Source organism: Bos grunniens, chromosome 18 (assembly GCF_055505025.1).
Source record: "Bos grunniens cultivar Pamir isolate PY7600 chromosome 18, Bosgru_T2T1.0, whole genome shotgun sequence".
NCBI classification, from domain to species: Eukaryota; Metazoa; Chordata; class Mammalia; order Artiodactyla; family Bovidae; genus Bos; species Bos grunniens.
Window position 1 is genome coordinate 48,006,115 of NC_141182.1, and position 19,663 is coordinate 48,025,777.

At 48.5% G+C, this 19,663-nt stretch overlaps 1 protein-coding gene and 1 pseudogene across 5 annotated transcripts in view; one reads left to right on the forward strand and one right to left on the reverse strand.

Annotated features, from left to right (window-relative positions):
- The window catches only part of SIPA1L3 (signal induced proliferation associated 1 like 3), a 253,345-nt gene that overhangs the window by 119,332 nt on the left and 114,350 nt on the right, over positions 1-19,663 (forward strand). The window lies entirely within an intron of this gene.
- LOC147353757 (cytochrome c oxidase subunit 7C, mitochondrial pseudogene) lies at positions 650-7,309 on the reverse strand (annotated as a pseudogene).

A 19,663-nucleotide genomic window follows, 5' to 3' on the forward strand; every position in this document is an offset into this window, starting at 1 on the left:
GAAGTAAGACTTGGGTTCACACTGCTGCTGCTGCTGCTAAGTCGCTTCAGTCGTGTCCGACTCTCTGCGACCCCATAGACGGCAGCCCACCAGGCTCCCCCGTCCCTGGGATTCTCCAGGCAAGAACACTGGAGTGGGTTGCCATTTCCTTCTCCAATGCGTGAAAGTGGAAAGTGAAAGTGAAGTCGCTCAGTCGTGTCCGACTCTTCAAGACCCCATGGAGTGCAGCCCACCAGGCGCCTCCGTCCATGGGATTTTCCAGGCAAGATTACTGGAGTGGGGTGCCATTGCCTTCTCCGTGGGTTCACACAAAAGCCTATATACACAGTTGTTCACAGCAGCTTCTTCATAATAGCCCCACACTGGAAACAGCCTGGCTGTCCCTCAGCAGATGAATGGTTAAACTCTGCTACATCCATACAATGAAATACTATCAGCAGTGAAAGGAAACAAACTACTGATACACTTGCCAATTTGGATGAACCTAAGGTAGCAGCAGCAAGGGAGTTACCCTGAGTGAAAAAAGCCAATCCCACGTGGTTACACACAGTATGCTTCCATTTATATACCTTTTTTAAAAAAACTATATATGCTATAATTTTATTTTTTCCACTCATCATTGATAGTTATCTTTGTTTTATATATATAATTTTTTTTAAGGATTTATGCTATAAGTTTATTTACAAACATATCTAGGATGCTGAATTCAAGGGATTGATCCTTTTAAGAGACTGCATCTCTTAATATGCTCCTCTTCCTATCTGTCTCATGGATTACTTTTTAAGCAGTTGGTGTCTTACTATAAAGAAAGGTGCAGCAAATCCGGACCCAAAGAACAAAGTCATCATAGCTAGTAATCTCCACTTGTTTTCCGCTGAAAATGGTATATTCTTCCCTGGACCCTCCTCATAGTGGCTCCGACGAACCACTGAGGTTGTGAACCTCCGGGTGCTCTGTCCCAACACAGCGCTGTTGGACGCTCTACGAAAGATCCAGAGACCAGAGGCGGAAGAAATGGCGGCTGCAAACCTACCGCGCCTTGCCTCACGACCTTGCTCCTCTAACTGCCTGTTTTATATATATAATTTTTAAAAGTTACACCCTATTTACAGTTACTACAAAATGTGGGCTATATTCCCCACGTTGTACAATACATCCTTTTAGCCTGTCTTACACCCAGCAGTTTGTACGTCCTGCTCCCTCATTCCTGTATTGCCCCGCAATAACCACTAATTTGTTCCCTGACTCAGTGAGTCTGCTGCTTCTTTGTTATAATACACCACTAGCTTGTTGGCTGCTTTTGGCTGCTCTGGGTCTTCGTTGCTGTGCGTAGGGTTTCTTTAATTGTGGCGAGAGGGGCTACTCTCCAGTCGCAGTGCACTGGCTCAGTAGTGCGGCACAAGGGCCTGGTTGCTCCGCGGCAGGTGAAATCATCCCTGAGTAGGGACTGAACCCCGTGCCCCCTGCCTTGGCAGGAGGATTCTTTACCGCTGGACCACCAGGGAAGTCTGTTGTATTTTTCAGATCCCATAACTACTTGAGATCCTACAGTAATTGTCTTTGCCTGACTTATTCCCCATTGTCCTCCAAGTCTATGCATGTTGTTGCAATATGTAACATTTTAAAATGCCAAAATCATACAAATGGAGAACATATTGGTGGTTGTCAGGGGTGAGGGATGTGGTTATGGAGGAGTGGGTGTGGTTACACAAGATAACACAAGGGGTCTTTGTGATCTTGGACATGTTCATATCTTGGTTGTATTGGTGGATACACGGGCACACACGTGTGATGCGTCGGTGTAGAACAGGATTACACACACAAACGAATACAGGAAATTGGAATATTATCAGTAGATTGTTTCAGTGTCCATATCCTGGTTATGATATTGTGTTTCATTTTTGTAAAATGTTACCTTGTGCCAAACCGGGTAAAGTGTATGTAGTATCTCTCTGTGGTGGTGGTTTAGTTGCTAAGTGTGTCCAGCTCTTGCAACCCCTGCCAGGCTCCTCTGTCCATGGGGTTCTCCAGGCTTTATCGTGTTTTACAAATGTAGGCAAGTCTGCAATGATCTCAATAAAAAATGGCTATTTTTAAAAGTCACCAGTGAGACGGGAAAGAGAGAGAAGGGGAAGTGGAGGATGGATCTCTCTGCAGAGACCTGGGAGATATGCAGGCAGAGCACAGGCCCTGGAGGCCATGGGAGGGGTTTAGAGTTTACCCTGAGGTCAGCCCCAGAAGGCTTTCAGGCTGGAGAGGGGCCTGGCCAGTTAAGTGATAACATCACACTTAGAGATTGCAGTCAGAGCAACTGGAGGACAGAGCCACGGCAAAGGGACCGGAATGTGGAGGAAAGGGAGCTGGCTGGGGAGCCTTTTAGGGCTATAGCTGACCAGCCTCCATAGGAGAGGGTCAGTGATGACTCCCGGAACAAGGCACTCAGTTAATATGTTTGGTCAGCTAGCCTCCGTGTCTTGTTAAGAGTGTGTTACACTTTTAGACATGTGTCAAAATTATATATATAAAACATACACACATATGTGTTGTTGTTCAGTCTTGTTCAGTCGCTCAGTCATGTCCGACTCTTTGCAGCACGCCAGGCTTCCCTGTCCTTCACCATCTCCCAGAGCTTGCTCCAACTCAAGTCCATTGAGTTGGTGATGCCATGCAACCATTTCGTCCTCTGTCATCCCCTTCTCCTCCTGCCTTCAGTCTTTCTCAGCATCAGGGTCTTTTCTAATGAGTCAGCTCTTTGAATCAGTTGGCCAAAGTATTGGAGCTTCAGCATCAATCCTTCTAATGAATATTGAGGATTGATTTTCTTTAGGAATGACTGGTTTGATCTCCTTGCAGTCCAAGGAACTCTCAAGAGTCTTCAATACCACAGCTCAAAAGCATCAATTCTGTGGTGTTCAGCTTTCTTTATGGTCCAACTCTCACATCCATACATGACTACTGGAAAAAACATATGTGATATTTATTTGGCTGCTCTGGATCTTAATTGCAGCACATGGGAACTTTGGTTATGTCATGTGAACTCTTGGTTGTGACATGTGGGATCTAGTTCTCTGACTAGGGATCAAACCTGGGCCCCCTGCTTCATCAGGAGCGTGGAGTCTTAGCCACTGGACCACCAGGGAAGTCCCCAAACTGTACACTTAAAACCAGTATGTGTTACTATATGTAATTATACTTCAATAATTGGTGCATACATACCATCAAATCTTAATGATTAAAAAAAAATAGCTCACATTTCTTAAGCCTTTACTCTGTGCCAGACTCCATGCTAAGCACTTTACACATATTCGTTTATTTTATCCACAACAATTCTGTGAAGTGGGTACTTCTGTCCTTATTTTATAGATGAGGCAGCTCAAGTGAAATCACTCGTCCAGGGTCACGAGGCGGCCTCACGACTGAGCGGCCACTGGCACCAGGGCAGGCTGGCTCCAGAGGGCAGGTCTCTTTGAGCCCCTTTCATCTCATTCAGGCCTTTCCCTTGATCCTAATGGAGTGATGGTACACCGAAGCCAGTGGGGTGTCCTTGCCGAGGTCCTCAGGCCGTGAGCCATTTCAGAGAGCCTAGCTGTAGTCATATCTCAGGGTTCTCAGATCCAGAAGTCCAGCCTTTGATTCAGGAACCGAGTCTCTGCAGGAGAGCCAGGCTGGGCTTTCTTGTCCTGTCTCTCATCCTCAGCTGAGTCAGCTGGGGATTAACCCCCTGCCGAGTTCAGGACAAATAGAACATAGAAAACTGGCTGCAGCTTGGCTCTTATGAAGCATGAAGGAAAGGAGTAACCCACCGCACAACGTTTCCTGGGCTCTGGGGCACCAGGGACAACCCGACAGCCTGTGTCTGCATCCCATGTGTGGTGTCATCCCACCAGGCAGGGGATGCACATCTTGAGACTTGTAAACCTTCTTGATGCCGCCTTGCTTCCTGTTGGTGTCACAGATGCCCCATTTCCCTCTTGCAGGATTTTCCTTTGTGAACAGTTGAAAAACAGCTGCCTACTTTGTGGTTTTAAGGATGCTTTCAGTTGCAAGTAACAAAAACCTTGGTATCATCTGGCCAAATGGTAAAGACATTTAATCCGTCTTAGAAGTCTAGAAGTGAGTGGGTATCAGGCCAGGTAGGGTCAGCAGCTCAAATGTCTGCCATCTAGGTTCTCAGCATTAGCTTTATCCTACAGTCCCCCTCTCTCTCTCTCTCTCTCTCTCTCTATGTATATACATATATATATGTATATATATATATATATACATATATATATGACCCATGTGCCTCTTTGTCCCAAGACGGCTGCCAGTGACAGTGACAGTCAGAGCCACCTGCTTTCCTGTCTACAGATATCAAGAGAGAAAGAGAGAAGAAAAAGAGAGCCCAGTCGCTCACGGGTTATAAATACTTCCCTTTAGGCTAGGATTGGTCCAGCTGAGGTCATGTGCTCTCCTCACCTGGCCAGTCAGATCAGCAGAGGAATGCCATGCCCTGATTGCCTTTGACCAGTTGGGGTGCGTCTTCCAGGGGAAGAGGGGAGTGAGTATTGAGTAGACAACCAAATACTGGCCACAGCTGGGCAAGGTCTCCAGACTTGGTGACCAAGGCTAAGTTAACAAGTTGTCAGGCCCATCAGGTCGTGCCATGGGAGAACAAAGATATTCTTTTGTAGAAGTGTAGTGATTCATATCCAGTTTCTGCCTTCTGCCTCCTTTTCCACCCTCACCATGTGTACCATATACTCAGTCCCTCAGTCGTGTCCAGCTCTTTGTGACCCATGGACTGTAGCCCACCAGGCTCTCCTGTCCCTGGGATTTCCCAGGAAAGAATACTGGAGTGGGTTGCCATTTCCTCCTCTAGGGGATCTTCCCGACCCAGGGATTGAACCCACATTTCTTGCGTCTCCTGCATTGGCAGGCGGATTCTTTATTTCAGGTCGGAAGCCCCCAGAGAAAGGCAGAGGGTTGGGTGACTTGCCCACGGTCACACACCTAGGGAGCAGGGTACCAGGAATCCACATACGAGTAGAGTTAATAGCAGCTAACGCCTCCTGGTGGTTACCTGTGCCGGGCGCTGCCCTCGGGGCTTTATATATGAACCCGCTTACTCTTCACGTCAACCCTGTGAGGGGAGGTACTTTAGTTATTTCCATCTTACAAGGAGGTGACAAGTTAAAGATAAGAATTAACATTTGCTTGCGAGGATGCTTTGTACTGGACTGTTTCAGATTTCTAGCTCATTAAAGCTGAGACAGATCATGGTGGCCACTTGACAGGCAAGAATACTGAGGGGAAAAAGAGGTTGACAATGGTCGCAGCTACCGCCCATTCCTGGCATCAGGTCCTGTACTAAGTGCTCCAGACATATAGATACTGACACTTCCTCTGGAATCCTGTGAGGTAAGCCCTCACAGATGAGGAGACATAAGCTCAGAGAGCCGAGGCGCCCTGTTTGGAGCTAGAAGGTACTGTAGTTGGCACTCAGACTGTAGCGCCTGCGCTCCCAACAGTTGACCACGGTCACCAAGGACATCAGTGAGGATCAGTCACCAAATGTCAGCTGTGTGCCTGCTGTGCCAGTCACGGTGCTGGTGCTGAGACACAACCATGCACAACACTGGCAGTGACCCCCTCAAGGAGCTCACGTTTAAGTAATTGGACACAAACAAGACTGATGTTCACCGTCCATCCTGGTTGCCTGTTGCCTGTTACCATGTTATTGTTTTATGTCTCACCCTGGTATATAAGTAATGCAGAGTCGACTCACAGTGGCTTATTGATCAAGAAGTCCAGAGAAAAGGCCGTTCTGAGATTGGTTCCACAGCTCCACATGTCAGGGCCCCAAGAATGCACTCCTGAAATCATCTTGACCTTTTCTCATGGTTGCAAAATGGTTGCTGTGGCTCCAGGTAACATGTCCTCTCAGCCACAAAGCAGAAAGCAGGAAGCCAGCTAGGACTGCCATACTGCTCTTTTATGAGGAAGCATTCCTACCTTCTAGCAGCCTTCTCAGCTGGAAAAGTGAATATCTAGCTTTTTCAGCCTCAATATTGGCAGGTTAGCAAAGGAGATGTGGAGTTGAGAGTGTTTGCTGTGGCTTAGGTGGAAAAAAGTGAACTTTCTTGCTGCTCAAGCCTGACCCCAGGTGACTCTCTTCATGCCGTGGACATTTGCACATTTATTCTTGCAATGGAGAAAGATCTAGAGGTTAAAAGCAGGGACTCTAGTATCAGTCTTCAAGATTTGAAACCAGCTTTGCCATTAACCAGCTGTGTGAGCTTGGGCAAGTTCCTTCATTCTATGCCTCAATTTCCTCCTATATAAAGTGGGGTTAATAAAAGTATAATTCTCAAAGGGAATGGCAACCCACTCCAGTATTCTTCCCTGGAGAATTCCATGGACAGAGGAGTCTGGCAGGCTACAGTCCACGGAGTCACAAAGAGTCAGACACGACTGAGCGACTAATACATACTGACGTTTCTCAAAGGATTGTTGTGCTGATCAAATGAGCTAATACGCATAAAGTGCTTAGAACAGTGCCAGGCACATAGTAGGCCTCATATGAATGTTGGGCAGCATGATTATTCTTTGTCCCATTCATCAGATGGACTTGAACTTGTCCTGGAGGTGCCAGCACTCCTGGGAGAGTCGGTACAGACCATAAGACCACAGGAGCTGGTCTTGTGGAGGCCAGCACAGCACCCAACAAGAGTGCCGGGTAGCCAGCCTTCCCAGACACCACATCAGGCAGCCAGTGGGCCAGACGAGGGGCCCCGTAGCTTTCCTGAGGGGCAGTCCCGGGTGGGTTGGGGAAATCAGGGAAGGCTTCAGCCAGGAGGTGGCTTGGGAACTGGGCCTACGGAAGAGGAAGGATTGGCATACATGGCAGCCACTGCAAGCAGAAGACAAGACCAGTGCAAGGCAGGGCATGAGGAGGTTGCTGGAAGAGTAGTTGGGAATTCACTGGGAATCCTGGGGGTATTTGGCCTGTGAGAAATCATCTCGGTTAGGGTTAGGGGTTGTGTCAAGAAATCATCTTTGCATCCAGGAATCCCCTAGAGATGGTGATCCCCTAGAGACCCTTTTGGTCACAAGAAGAGGTCTTTGGAAGAGGAGATCCACATTGTACCTCTGTGATAGTAATAATGGAACCAGTTATTGGGTACTGTGCTTTCCATTCATTCCACATTGAACCCTCACAGCTTCCTGTAAAGCCAGTGGTGCCCCCATTTTTCAGAAGAGTCACTCCACCTTCCCTGGCTTACCTGTAGCAGAGTACAGTCTTGGCTGATAAGAGGGCATTGGTCATTGCTCCTTTGGGAGCACCCAGAGCAAAGGAGCAAAGGAAGCTCGTGCTTCTAGTGAGCGGGGTAGACAAGCAAACTACTGAATGGAGAAGTAAATTGAAGCCAAGTTTTCTGCAAAGCCAGTATTCTTCACTAAGATTCAAGGAGCTGTTGATACTATGAAGTGGTTAGAGTACAGGCTCACATTCCAGCCTTATCTCTTCCTGGCTGTACGTGACCCTGGGCTAGTGCCCCGTCCTTGAAGAGCTTCCATTTCCTTATCTGTAAAATGAGGATCTGGTTAGGACCTCATATCGCAACATAGTCTCTCTTGCACATGGGAAGGAAACGGAGAGTGGGTGGACTGGCACAGGGCCACTGGCTGGGAGAGAGGGCTCCTGAATCCTTGCATGTGGCTCTCAGCCTCACAGTCACAGGATGGCTGCCACACCTCCAGCTATGGCATCCACATTCCAGGAAGGAGAAGGATGCAGAGGATGTGCTCTTTTTTATTGGAAAGCAATAACTCTACCAGAAGGCCTCTTCCCCCTTGCCCAGTGGACTTCCACTTAACCTCTTGTTGACCAGAATGAGACACCTATTTAGCCATTACTACAAGGGAACCTGAGAAGGCAGTCTTTTTGTATGTACCTCCCGCTGCTCCAAACAAATTCAGGAAGAAAGTGGATTTGACAGCCAGCAGTGAAGTCAATGGGCTTCCCTTGTAGGTCAGTTGGTAAAGAATCTGCCTGCAATGTGGAAGACCCAGGTTCGATTCCTGGGTTGGGAAGATCCCCTGGAGAAGGAAATGGCAACCCACTCCAGTATTCTTGCCTGGAGAATCCCACGGACAGAGGAGCCTGGCAGGCTACTGTCCATGGAGTCGCAAGAGTCGGACATGACTTAGTGACTAAACCACCACCCACCACCACCAGTGAAGTCTATGCAGACACAAGTATAAACCATTCAGCATGGGATGGCTGGCATGGGTGCTTAGCACGGGAGCAGGCCTGGGTGGAGAGTCACAGTATTCTCACAACTGAGGGCCCGAATTCTTACTCTTGTTATCAAGAAACACCATGATTTGCACCCAGTTTGCTTATCTACCCATTGGGGATGCTCCTTGCCTTATGGTCTCCTGAGCAACACTTATAAAGAAGCCTGCCCAGGAAGGATTTTGAAATACTGCACATCCTACCCTATCAGAGGGTAGGGACTGGCTTTTCCTTGGAAACCTGTCACATTTGTTACAGCTGAACCCAGCCCTACCAGGTGACTGTCAGCCCAAACACGTTGCCTTGTAATGGCTCGTCTGCTCCCCTCTGCCCCTCTGTAGTCTGAGCAGCATGGGGCTGAGAGCAGAAGTGGTGGCCTGCATCTTGGTGACCTGATCTAGCCGGTTCTCACCTGGTACTCAGTTTAGGATTGAGTGCCCTGGAGTTCCTCGTGTGTGAGGAGGCAACCAGATCCTCTCCAGTCCATGCCCTTCCTCTTCTCTACATCAGCACCACCCCTGTTCTGGGTGAGACCACTCCTGCCCTCTATGGGGATGGCTACCCCAGCTCCCAGGGGGACTACCTCTGCCTCTTAACGAGTTCATCATCTTTGTGGCAGCCAAGCTGGGTCACTGCCTTCTAAACCTGCCATGAGGGACAACTCTAGACTCCTCAACACTCCAGGGTCTTTCCACTTGCTCTTCATCTGTACTCCTCACTTCCCACCCTCCCTTCTCTGGTCAGCTTCACATCCTTCAGGGCTTAAATGCCACCACTTCCGAGAAGGCGTCCTTGATCAGCCACGCTGCAGCACCCTGTTCTTGTCCTCCATCAGCTCATTCTTTCTTCACATTGCTTATTCTAATGTGTATGTTTGGTAAGGGCCCGCAATTCATGTATATCTCCCCCTCCAGCCGTGGGGCAGAGGGGGTCTAGTTCATTCACTGCTTTATTACAGAAACCAGGAAACATTCCTCTAGTGAAAGGAAATCAATTAAATGAATGAAAACTTACTGCTTTGTTCCCCTGATTTTGAAAGCAGTTATTAAAGGTAATTGGGAAAATAGAGGAATGTTTAGGTATAAAGAACACATTTTCAAAAATAACTGGGTGACTTCCCTGGTGGTCCAGTGGTTTAAGACCCTGAGCTCCCAGTGCAGGGTGCCTGGGTTTGGTCCCTGGTCAGGAACTAGATCCCATATGCTATAACTAAGACCCAGTGGAGCCAAATAAAAAAATTTAAAAATAAAAAATAAATCACTGGTAGTCCCAACTCCAAAACATAACCCTGATGAACATTTTGCAATTTTTTGCAATCTTTTCTCTATGACTACATCTGCATTTATAATAATAATAATGTGTAATGTCATAAGGATATATGATAATATATTTAACCATTCTCCTGTAGACATTGAGGTTGGTTCTTTTTTCTTCCCCCTTTATAACCAATGCCATGAATTTTTTTCTTCATTTCCAACTGTTTCTTTGGGATTAGTTTCCAGAAGTAGCTCTACTGGAAGGTGAGAACCTTTTTAAAAGCTGTTGCCAGGTTTCCTCTTAAAAGTTTTCACCAACTGTGACTATTAAAAAAAATGGTTGTCCTGCAAGTGAGTGGCTGGTTTCCTGGTGTCCTGGGCTCGTTTGAGCTCCCAGAGAGCCCCTGCCCCTTCCAGCCTGTCTTCCTCAACCTGGCCTTGTTCTGAGTACTATCCTGCGTGCAGTCCTGGGAAAGGATGTTTGATTATGGTGGTGTTCAAACAGAGCTGTAGTCCTCACCAGCTGTCAGCGGGTACGTGGGCCCTAGAGGAGGCTGTGCACCCAGTTTCGGGTCAAGAGCCCTTCAGAGCTCACTGGTATGGTGCAGGGGCAGGACCCCACCCAGCCCTGTGCCCCAGAAGCCCTCCCGTATTTCTCAGGTGGGTGTCTGTCCCTCCCACCCTGTCCCCAGCTGTCACTTGACACTTGTCCTGAAACTGACACTGTGAGGTACCCCGCCTCTCCCTGCGCCCGCCTCCACCCCAGGGCTAGGAGGAAGTACACGTTACCCAGCCTGCCCAGGGTGTTTGTGTTCACACGGGCGAAGTGGCCCTGCAGGTTCTGGGAAGTGGAATCCTTTTACAGAGGAGAGTGAGGAGCCAGGAGACTGAGAGCAACAGGGGGGTGTGTGTGTGCGCGCACGTGCCAAGAGAGTGAGAGTAACTCTGTGTGTGTGTCTATTTGTGTGTGGCAGGAGAATGAAAAGAGCGTGAGAGCAACTGGGGTGTGTGTGTGTGCACACCAGGAGAGTGAAACTGGGGTGGGTGTGTGTGTGTGTGCGCGCCGGGAGAGTGAGAGCAACTGGGATGTGTGTGTGTGTGTGTGTGTGTGTGCGCGTGTGCATGCACACAAGCAACTGCGATGTGTGTGTGAGACTGAGAGCAACTGGGGTGTGTGGGGGGGTTGTACGTACCACCCACAGAGGCTTAAAACTGACCCTCAGGTACTTCAGAGTGGGTGCAGAGATCAAACAGCTGAGACTTTCACATATATTTACCTGCTTTTTAAAATTACATTATATGAGTACAATAGTATATTGTACTCATGTAATAGAAGTACGATCTCATTTTTAAAAAGAATTCGCACAATACAAAAGACTTTAAAAACTTTGTTACTGGGGAATGTAACATAGGCACAGAGAAGCACATAAGACGTAGATACACAGTTTGGAGAACAGTTAAAAGGCAAACACTCTTGTAACCCCAGATCAAGGAGAGAATCTTGCCGGCACCCCCAGAAGCCACCACTCTCAGGACTTCCTGCTCACCGTGTCTTCCTTTGAAGTTCGGTCACCTGTGTAAACAACGCTGCAGATCATGGCTCCCTTTTGCCTGTTTTTGAACTTTACCGTCATGGAATCATAACCCATATTATGTCGTTCTCCATCTGGCTTTTTTTAAACCCCCCTCAGGATCATGTCTGGGAGCTGCATCCTGGTTTTGATGTCAGTGCATTTCTGGTACGAAAGCTCGTTCACGCTGATGTACAGACAAGTCTTACGAAGGCTCGCATTTGTGCATTTTGTTTGATGAGTATTAGAAGAAAAAATATTGACTTCAGCACTGTTATTATTAAGGCTTTAGTGAGTGAGTTGGTTGAAAGGACCGTCTTAAGTAAATAATAGCACACGTGATATGTTTAGTAAATAATAGCACAGGTGGTCTGTCAAGTACATAAGCCCAGGTGGTCTGTTTGGTGTCAGTGAAGGTGCGTGACTTCGGGAAGTTTGGGAGCTTAGGGTCCAAGACAGGATGATCACTTGTATGCATACCACCGCTCCCCTCCCTGGGGTAACTGGTTACAGCTGGAGCACAGCCTTCCAGATTTCAGCTCTGTGTTGATAACTATATAGACATAAAATAGGTAGCTGGGATTTTTTTTAATACTAATTTTTTTTTTGTTAAGAGTGCGTGCCATTCTTCTAAATTATTTCTTGAAGTTTCTGAGTTTGTTCTCCAATTAAAATAGCCCATTTCCTTTTAAGATTGCATTTCGGGGTGGAGATGAGCCTGGATATATATACATATATGTGTATATGTATGGTCTTGGATTGCAGCTGTTGGGAACTTGGAATCTGGAAGGAACTTAACAGAGGGACCAGGCAGAGACTGCCAGCCTGGGACACATCCCCCGTGGTGAATTAGCACGGGATTGTGACTCAGGGATCTGACATGTGCAGGGCCGTGATGCGGCCATCTGTGCGTGCACATGTGTGAGAGAGACACACACAGAACGAGGACAGGGACGTGGGGAGACGGGGACAGGGACACAGAGAGGTGGAGCAGAGACACAGAAGCGTGGGGCAGAGATGCAGATGGACAGGGTCGAGGGCGCAAACTGAGACCAGCTCAAGGGCTAACTTGCCAGGTGACTGGTTGGTTAGCTGGTTATCTGGCTGAGTGACTGACTGGTTGCCCTGGTAGTTTTGGCTGGGGGTTTTCTCAATGGACTCAGGAAACCCAGGACTCCCTGGATTATGGAGGACTCGCCCTGATCTTGGAGCTGCTGTGGACCTGGGGACAGGGCAGTTGACAGTGGCTGCAGAACGTCTGGGTGTCTGACCCTCCCCGCCCCCGTGAAGGTACTTTGATTGTAGCTGCTTTGTCTTCATTATTATTGTGTGTGTGTGTGTGTGTGTGTGTGTTAATCCTGGATGAGGATGTATGAGTGCTGTGGGGAGTTACTGTGGGGAGTGGGGCCTTACAGGGATCATCTCAGGCTCCTCCAGCAGTCCAACAAGGCGACACTGTTAATCCTCTCTGGTCTGTCTTGGGGGCAGGATTTGGTCCCAGGAGATCTGACTCCAGAGCAAGAGCCTAATTTCTGCCGTGCAATTACCCAGGAACAGAGGCCAGGTGTTTACTGAATACCCACCATGTTCATGGCTTCATGCCTGCTTTTTAGAGATGACAGTAGTTACGATGGCCATAGAGTCACCCACCTGGGTTCAAGCCCCACCTTTGCCTTTTTCCTCACTGGGTGATCTCAGACAGGTAGCTTGCCACTCTGAGCCTCAGTGTTCCTTTCTGTAAAGTGGGGAGAACAGTAAGGCCCTCCACCTAGGAGGCGGTGTGGATTGAGGAGGGCCAGGTGTGAGGGCAGTGCTTCTTAGCAGGGCCACCATTATTACATGTAGCTTAGGGGACTGGACCTTGGGAGCAGGCCTCCAGCCGGGGCTCCTGGCTCCATAAGAGCCAGATTTGGCTCCCTCTTTTGACAGCTTATACTCGTGTGCAGGGATCCCCCTGAGTGATCTCGGGGCAAACTCTGGAGTAGTGAGCCAGACCGAGATTCAGAACCCTGCTCCTCTGACAGTGGGCAAGTAATGTCCCCTCTCGGAATCTTGCCTTCCCCATTTTGAAGTGGAGGTACTGAGAACACTGCCTCCAAGGGTCGTTAGGAAATTTAAGTTCAGAGTTTTGTGACAAGTGTTCTGCAGGGAGCCTGCACTCTGGATGGGGGAGGGGTGGTTACTGTTGGCAGCTGGGCACCACCCAGGAAATCAGGGCTCAGCTCTGTGTGTCCCTCTCACCATGGGGAGGCTTCCTGGTGTTCCTGGGGGGCTCTACTGCCTACCAACCACCCCCACCGCAGAGCCATCCTCAGGTGAGGACAAGCGGAGCCCGGCCCTCCAGGAGCAGGCTGGAAAGAACAGGGCTTTAACAGATGTTCGTTGATGAGGATTCCCTGGCTCTGTTTAATCAAGATTGTCAAATATTGATTTAATCTCCAGGCCCAGCAGATGTGATCTTAGCAGTGGCAATTAGCTGGGATTAGTTAGCAAGTCGGGCTCCACGCTGACAAGACATCATCTTCCAAAGGCAGCCTGACCTGGCCACAGGGGTGAGCCCTGGGAGAGGGGGACAGATGATATTTAACCAGCAGTCCGACCAGCAGCAGCCACGAGAGCAGACTCAGAAGCAGGGTCTTTGAAGCCCCTGTGGGCCCAGCATTGTCTGAAACTGTGATTGTGGGAACACTTGGGGTTCAAGGCAGCAGCCACTGACGGAAAAGCTTCAATATCAAAATAAACACCACAGAGACTTCCCTGGCGGTCCAGTGGCTAAGACTCCACACTCCCAATGCAGGGGGCCCAGTTTTGATCCTTGGTCAGGGAACTAGATCCCACATGCCGTAACTAAGTCCCAGCACAGCCAAATAAATAAATGGACGACCACACCAATGCCTGTGGCGTGACTACTGGATGTACAAGTGGGGTGATCCTTTGAGGGATGTCTGACTCCTGGAAAGGGGCTTGTGCCCCTGATTAAGTCTCCCCAGAAGGGTTTCCCCTTGACCACAGAGGCCCCCAGCCCGGCTCTATCGCTCCTCGAGCCACGGCCGCAGCTCCTGGGTGGGCCTGGCACATGTGCCCGGATTCCAGGAAGCATCCTTTTTTAATTGTACATTTCAAAGTCTCATTTGAAGTGAGCAGGACTGCACCCAGAATTGGAACAAGATGCTCAATCCACATGTGCTTCAGGGAGGTAGTAACACCCTGAACCGACCCACCCAACCCCCCAGGGACTCGGCAGCGGGTGCCCTCCTGGCTCTGGGACCACTAGGAAGGAGGGGCTTGTTCAAGGTTGGCCAGCCATAAGCTTCTGAGCCCAGAGGAACCAGAGTTCATTCCAAGGCCATGTTTGGTCCTATTTGTTTGCTTGAGATATTATTATCACATAAATGAAAATGGTAATTTTCGTTGTTGTTTAGTCGCTCAGTTGTGTCTGACTCTTTTGTGACCCCATCAACTGTAGCCTGCCAGGCTCCTCTGTCCATGGGATTTCCCAGGCAAGAATGCTGGAATGGGTTGCCATTTCCTCTTCCAGGGGATCTTCCCGACCCAGGAAATCAAACCCACATCTCCTGCATTGACAGGTGAATTCTTTCCCACTGAGCCACCTGCTAATATTTATATATCACTGTATGCCAGGGTTCTCTCTACATTCATTAGTTCTCTACATTCATTAGTTTATAACATCTCCAAGAGTTATGCCCTATTATTATCTCCATTTTACAGATGGAAAAACTGAGGTATCAGGCATCTAAGTCACCCACCCAGGGTCTAACTAAGTGGTAGAGGTGGGAATTGAACCTGAGTGGTCTTTACTTCTAACCACTATGCTACTGCTGTCACATCAGGAAACATCTCTGATATCTGGTAATAAGTAAGAAAAGCAACCATGGAGCTGTTAACTCATATATTTAAAAAAAGATTCATCTCAGGGTATAAGCACTTATTCCAGTTTAAGCATTTTGGGTAAGTGCTGTTTCCATTTCTCTGGGGAATACATGAGCCCCACATGGGTGCCGCTTCCTTCCCTCAGGGGGTCTAGGGGCAAGCATCCTGTCAGATCACAGAGGAATCTCCACTTGGAAAGATGTGTATTTTTCAGACTCCATGGTGCTAGAGGCGAGGTTGTTGTTGTTCAGCACTCAGTTATGTCTGACTCTGCAACCGCATGGACTTGCAGCACGCCAGGCTTCCCTGTCCACCACCATCTCCTGGAGCTTGTTCAAACTCATGTCCATTGAGTTGGTTATGCCATCCGACCATCTCATCCTCTGTCGTCCCCTTCTCCTCCCCTCAGTCTTTCCAGCATCAGGATCTTTTCCAGTGAGTCAGCTCTTCGCATCAGGTGACCAAAGGCCTGAAGTGGGGACTTGTGCTCAATCCAGGGAGCGGGGTGGCTCTTCCATTCTGACCACATCCATCAGGGTGTTTGTGGTGTGGCTTTCGCTCCACCCATGTTTCCCTTCCCAGGCTCCACTTTTAAAACTGAAAACCTAACCCCAGCCTGAGTCGCCCCTCAAGCTGTGCAGTTGTGAGCATTTCCTTATAGACTCTCAGCAAAAGGTCTGGAAGAAGACATGCAAGACCCATTCTTTCTAGGATTTGGATTTGAGACAGAGCCTCATAGGAGCCTTGAAGAGGCTTGAACTTGCATGCTTGTAAAAGTTTATAATATACCCAGGGAGAATATTTTGTTTTTTTAAGTTTTCCTTTATCTCCATTCCACTTTACTCCTTAGAAGTAACTGCTTAACAGTTTGACGGATGTCTTCCTAGACACTTTCTTTCATATTTTATAGGATTTATGTACATACACACTCACACTAACAAAATCTGCCCCCCTTTCATTTAAACCTAATGGGCCTAGGGGGACTTCCCTGGTGGTCCAGTGGTGAAGAATCCACCTTCCAGTGCAGGGGATGCAGGTTCAATCCCTGGTCTAAGAAGATCCCACATGCCTCAGGGCAGCTAAGCCCGTGCGCCACAGCTACTGAGCCCGCACGCTGTACAGCCCGTGCACCTCAACTAGAGAGTTTGAGTGCTGCAGCAAAGATGCAGCATGGCCAAATAAAAAAACAAACAAACCATGCTTTCTAGCTGAGTGACCTAGGCAAGTTACTAAGCCTCTCTGGACTCAGTTGCATTGGCTTTATTTATTTATTTTTAATATTTATTTATTTGGCCGTGCCAGGTCTTAGTCGCAGCACTCAGCATCTTTGATCCTTGTTACAGCATGTGGGATCTAGTTCCGTGACCAGGGATCAAACCCAGCCCTGCATTGGAAGCGAGGAGTCAGCCACTGGACCACCAGGGAGGTCCATGCATTGTCTTTAAATGTCTTTAAAGGTCCCTCAGTTAGTTCCTCCCTCACAGGCCAGTCACGAGGATGAAATGGGTGCATGTGTGTAAGCATTTCACCTGGGGCACAGTAAGCTCTCCATAAGTAGGAGCCAAGCTCATTCACTTCAGGCCGTGGAGACGATTCCTTTACACGACACAGCGCTCCCTCACTGTTTATCACAGCAGCAGCACCTTCCCTGGAGTAAAGGCAGCCAGACACACTTAACCCATCATCTGCTCCTGGGCACTGGGGCAGTTGCAGCGCTCCCGTATCACAGCAGTGGGGCAGTGTGAGCGCGCCTGTGATTGAACCACCTTGAGCCTATCTGTCAAGGTGCATTGGGGTGAACACCTCAGGGAGAAGTTCCTAGAAGGGGAATTGCTGGATTCAAATAAAGCAATGTGAGGACTTCCCTGGTGGTTCAGTGGCTAATGCCCCATGCTTCCAATGCAGGGGGCCTGGGTTCATTCCCTGGTCAGGGAACTAGACCGGAAGTCACATGCTGCAGCCAACTAAATAAGTAAATATTAAAACAAACAAGCAACAACCAATATGCATACCTAAAATTTCAGTGTATAATTCCAATTTTCTTCCTATTCTTTCAGGAGGAAAAGACCATTAACCGATTTATGTCGTTAGAAGCAGGATGAGCCACTTGGGAACTCTGACCTGTTTGAGTGAAATAGTTCTATATGGCTGCCTGTGCCCATGTGGGGGCTGCCCTTAACTCCTAGGTAGGAGCATGGACCCTTCCTGGATGCCTGGGAACATTTAGTTAAAAACACCCATTCACGGGGCTCTTTGAGATTAAATATTAAATTACAGGTTGTCACCATGTGATACTGTGATATAGTAAGAAAAATATTTTGGTCTTCATTCAGGTTCCTGGCACAAGAGCTTCTAAAACTCTTGAGAGATGTGGGTGATACGGTCTTTTTCTTATTCAAGATAAGCTCCTTTCAACCATTACTTGAGTTTGTGCTGAAGGGGTGACTCTTGGTGAACCCCTGAATAGCATCAGGGTTGCCAGAGGAACCAATCATGTGCTTAGAGGGTTGGGCCTTTCTGTCCCACCCCCTGACCTCTGGGAAAGGGAGACAGGCTGCAGGTTGAGTTAATCACCAGTGGCCAGTGATCCAATCAACCCCGCCTTCATCACGGAATCTCCATGAAACCCCGAAAAGGAGGGTTCAGAGAGCTTCTAGGTTGATGAGCTCATCCATGCATTGGGAGGGCACCGCACTTCAAACTCCATGGGAACAGAAGCTTCTGCACTTGGGACCTTTCTGGGCTGCATCCTGTGTATCTGACTGTTCATGTGTATCCTTTTTAATAAGCCAGTAATAGTAAATCATACTACTATATATAAAATAGATAACTAATGAGGACTGACTGTATAGCATTGGTGGCCCAGACAGTAAAGAATCTGCCTGCAATGCTGGAGACCTGGGTTCCATCCCTGAGTCGGGAAGATCCCCTAGAGAAGGGAATGGCAACCCACTCCAGGATTCTTGCCTGGAGAATCCCATGGACAGAGGAGCCTGCTGGGCTGCAGTCCATGGGGTCACAAAGAGTCGGACACGACTGAGCAACTAACACTATGCCACTGTATAGTCCAGGGAGCTCTAGTCAGCACTCTGCAATAACCTAAGTGGGAAAAGAATCTTTAAAAAAAGGAAGTAGTGTTTCCCTGAGTTCTGTGAGCTGTTACCACACATGATGGAGCTTGAGGAAAGGCTCTTGGGAGCCCCTGATTTGTAGCCAAGTCAGACAGAAGTGCAGGGAACCTGGGGACCTGCTTCTTGCTCTTGGGGTCTGAGGTGGGGACAGTCTTATCGGAATAAGCCCTTCACCTCTGGGGTCTGTGCTAACTCCAGGTAGTTAGTCTGAGGACTGAGCTAAATTGCAGGACATCCAGTTGAAGAGTTGCTTGGTATGGAAAACCCACACATTTGGTGTCAGAACTGTTGAGAGTATAGAACACATCGCAGTAGTGTATGGCCGTGGTCAAGGCCCTGCTCCTTGTTCTTTGGGCTGATGGAGCAGAGTCTCTGCCGTGATAAGTTTCTAATGAGATTTCTGAGATTCCCATCCATCTCATTTCCTAGGGGAGCTCTAAAGCGGTCCTGCGTTTGCTCAGATTTCCAATAAAGTGAGGAAAGATATAGGAGGAAGAAAACAGACTCCTAATCTGAAATCTGCTGAGCTGTTGCTGACATTCTAGAGCTTTGTCCTTATGAATTGATTCCAAAGATACATGCGTCATTCATGTATTCATACAGCACACCCATGGGACCTGCTGTATCTTTTATTGAGAGTGGAGCAGGGAAGGTATGGGAGCCAGACTGTCGAGGTTTGCATCCCAGCTGCCCCACTTGCCAGCTTGTGACTTGGCCGTGTTACCCTTGCCTCATCTGTAACATGGGCATGCTAGGGTCCCTACTTAATAGGATAATGATAGCACACAAGTTAATACACCCCACGAGGGTAGCTCCACATGTGATCCATCAGAACTCGTAGTGTTAGCCTTATTGTTACAAACATCACCACCATATTATCCTTCCCCTCTTCCCAACCCACGTAGCAAGAACACATATGTTAGATTCCAGTCCACCACAGACTTGGGGCTGTTCAAGGCCTGAGGAGAACAAAAGATATTCAGAGTGCACTTGGGACTTCCCTGGTGGTTCAGTGTCTAAGATTCCACCTTCCCAATGCAGAGGGCCCAGGTTCCACCCCTGGTCAGGGAACTAGATTCCACGTGCCACAACTAAAACCCAGCACAGCCAAATAAATAAAATATATTTTTTAAAAATCCAGTGGGCTAACTCTTGTAGGTGAGTGTGTATGCAGCCCAGAGCCCCGAGAGCTCAGCCAGGGGAGGACAGAGGTGAAGCCTGCCTGGATTGTGGAAGAGCTGACGGAAGGAAAGCGTGTGGGCCAGCAACACTGGGGCTGAGGGGTGTGAACTAGGCTCCCTGGAGTGGCAGTCCTCCAAAATACCTCCTCCAGTCATCACCAGTGCGCTTCAGACCAATGCTGCATGTGCTCAGTTGCTCAGTTGTGTCTCTTTTCGACCCCATGTACTATAGCCCACCGGGCTCCTCTGTCCATGGCCTTTCTGAGGCAAGAATCCTGGGGTGGGTTGCCATTTCCTCCTCCACAGGATCTTCCAACCCAGGGATTGAACCCGTGTCTCCTGCATTGGCAGG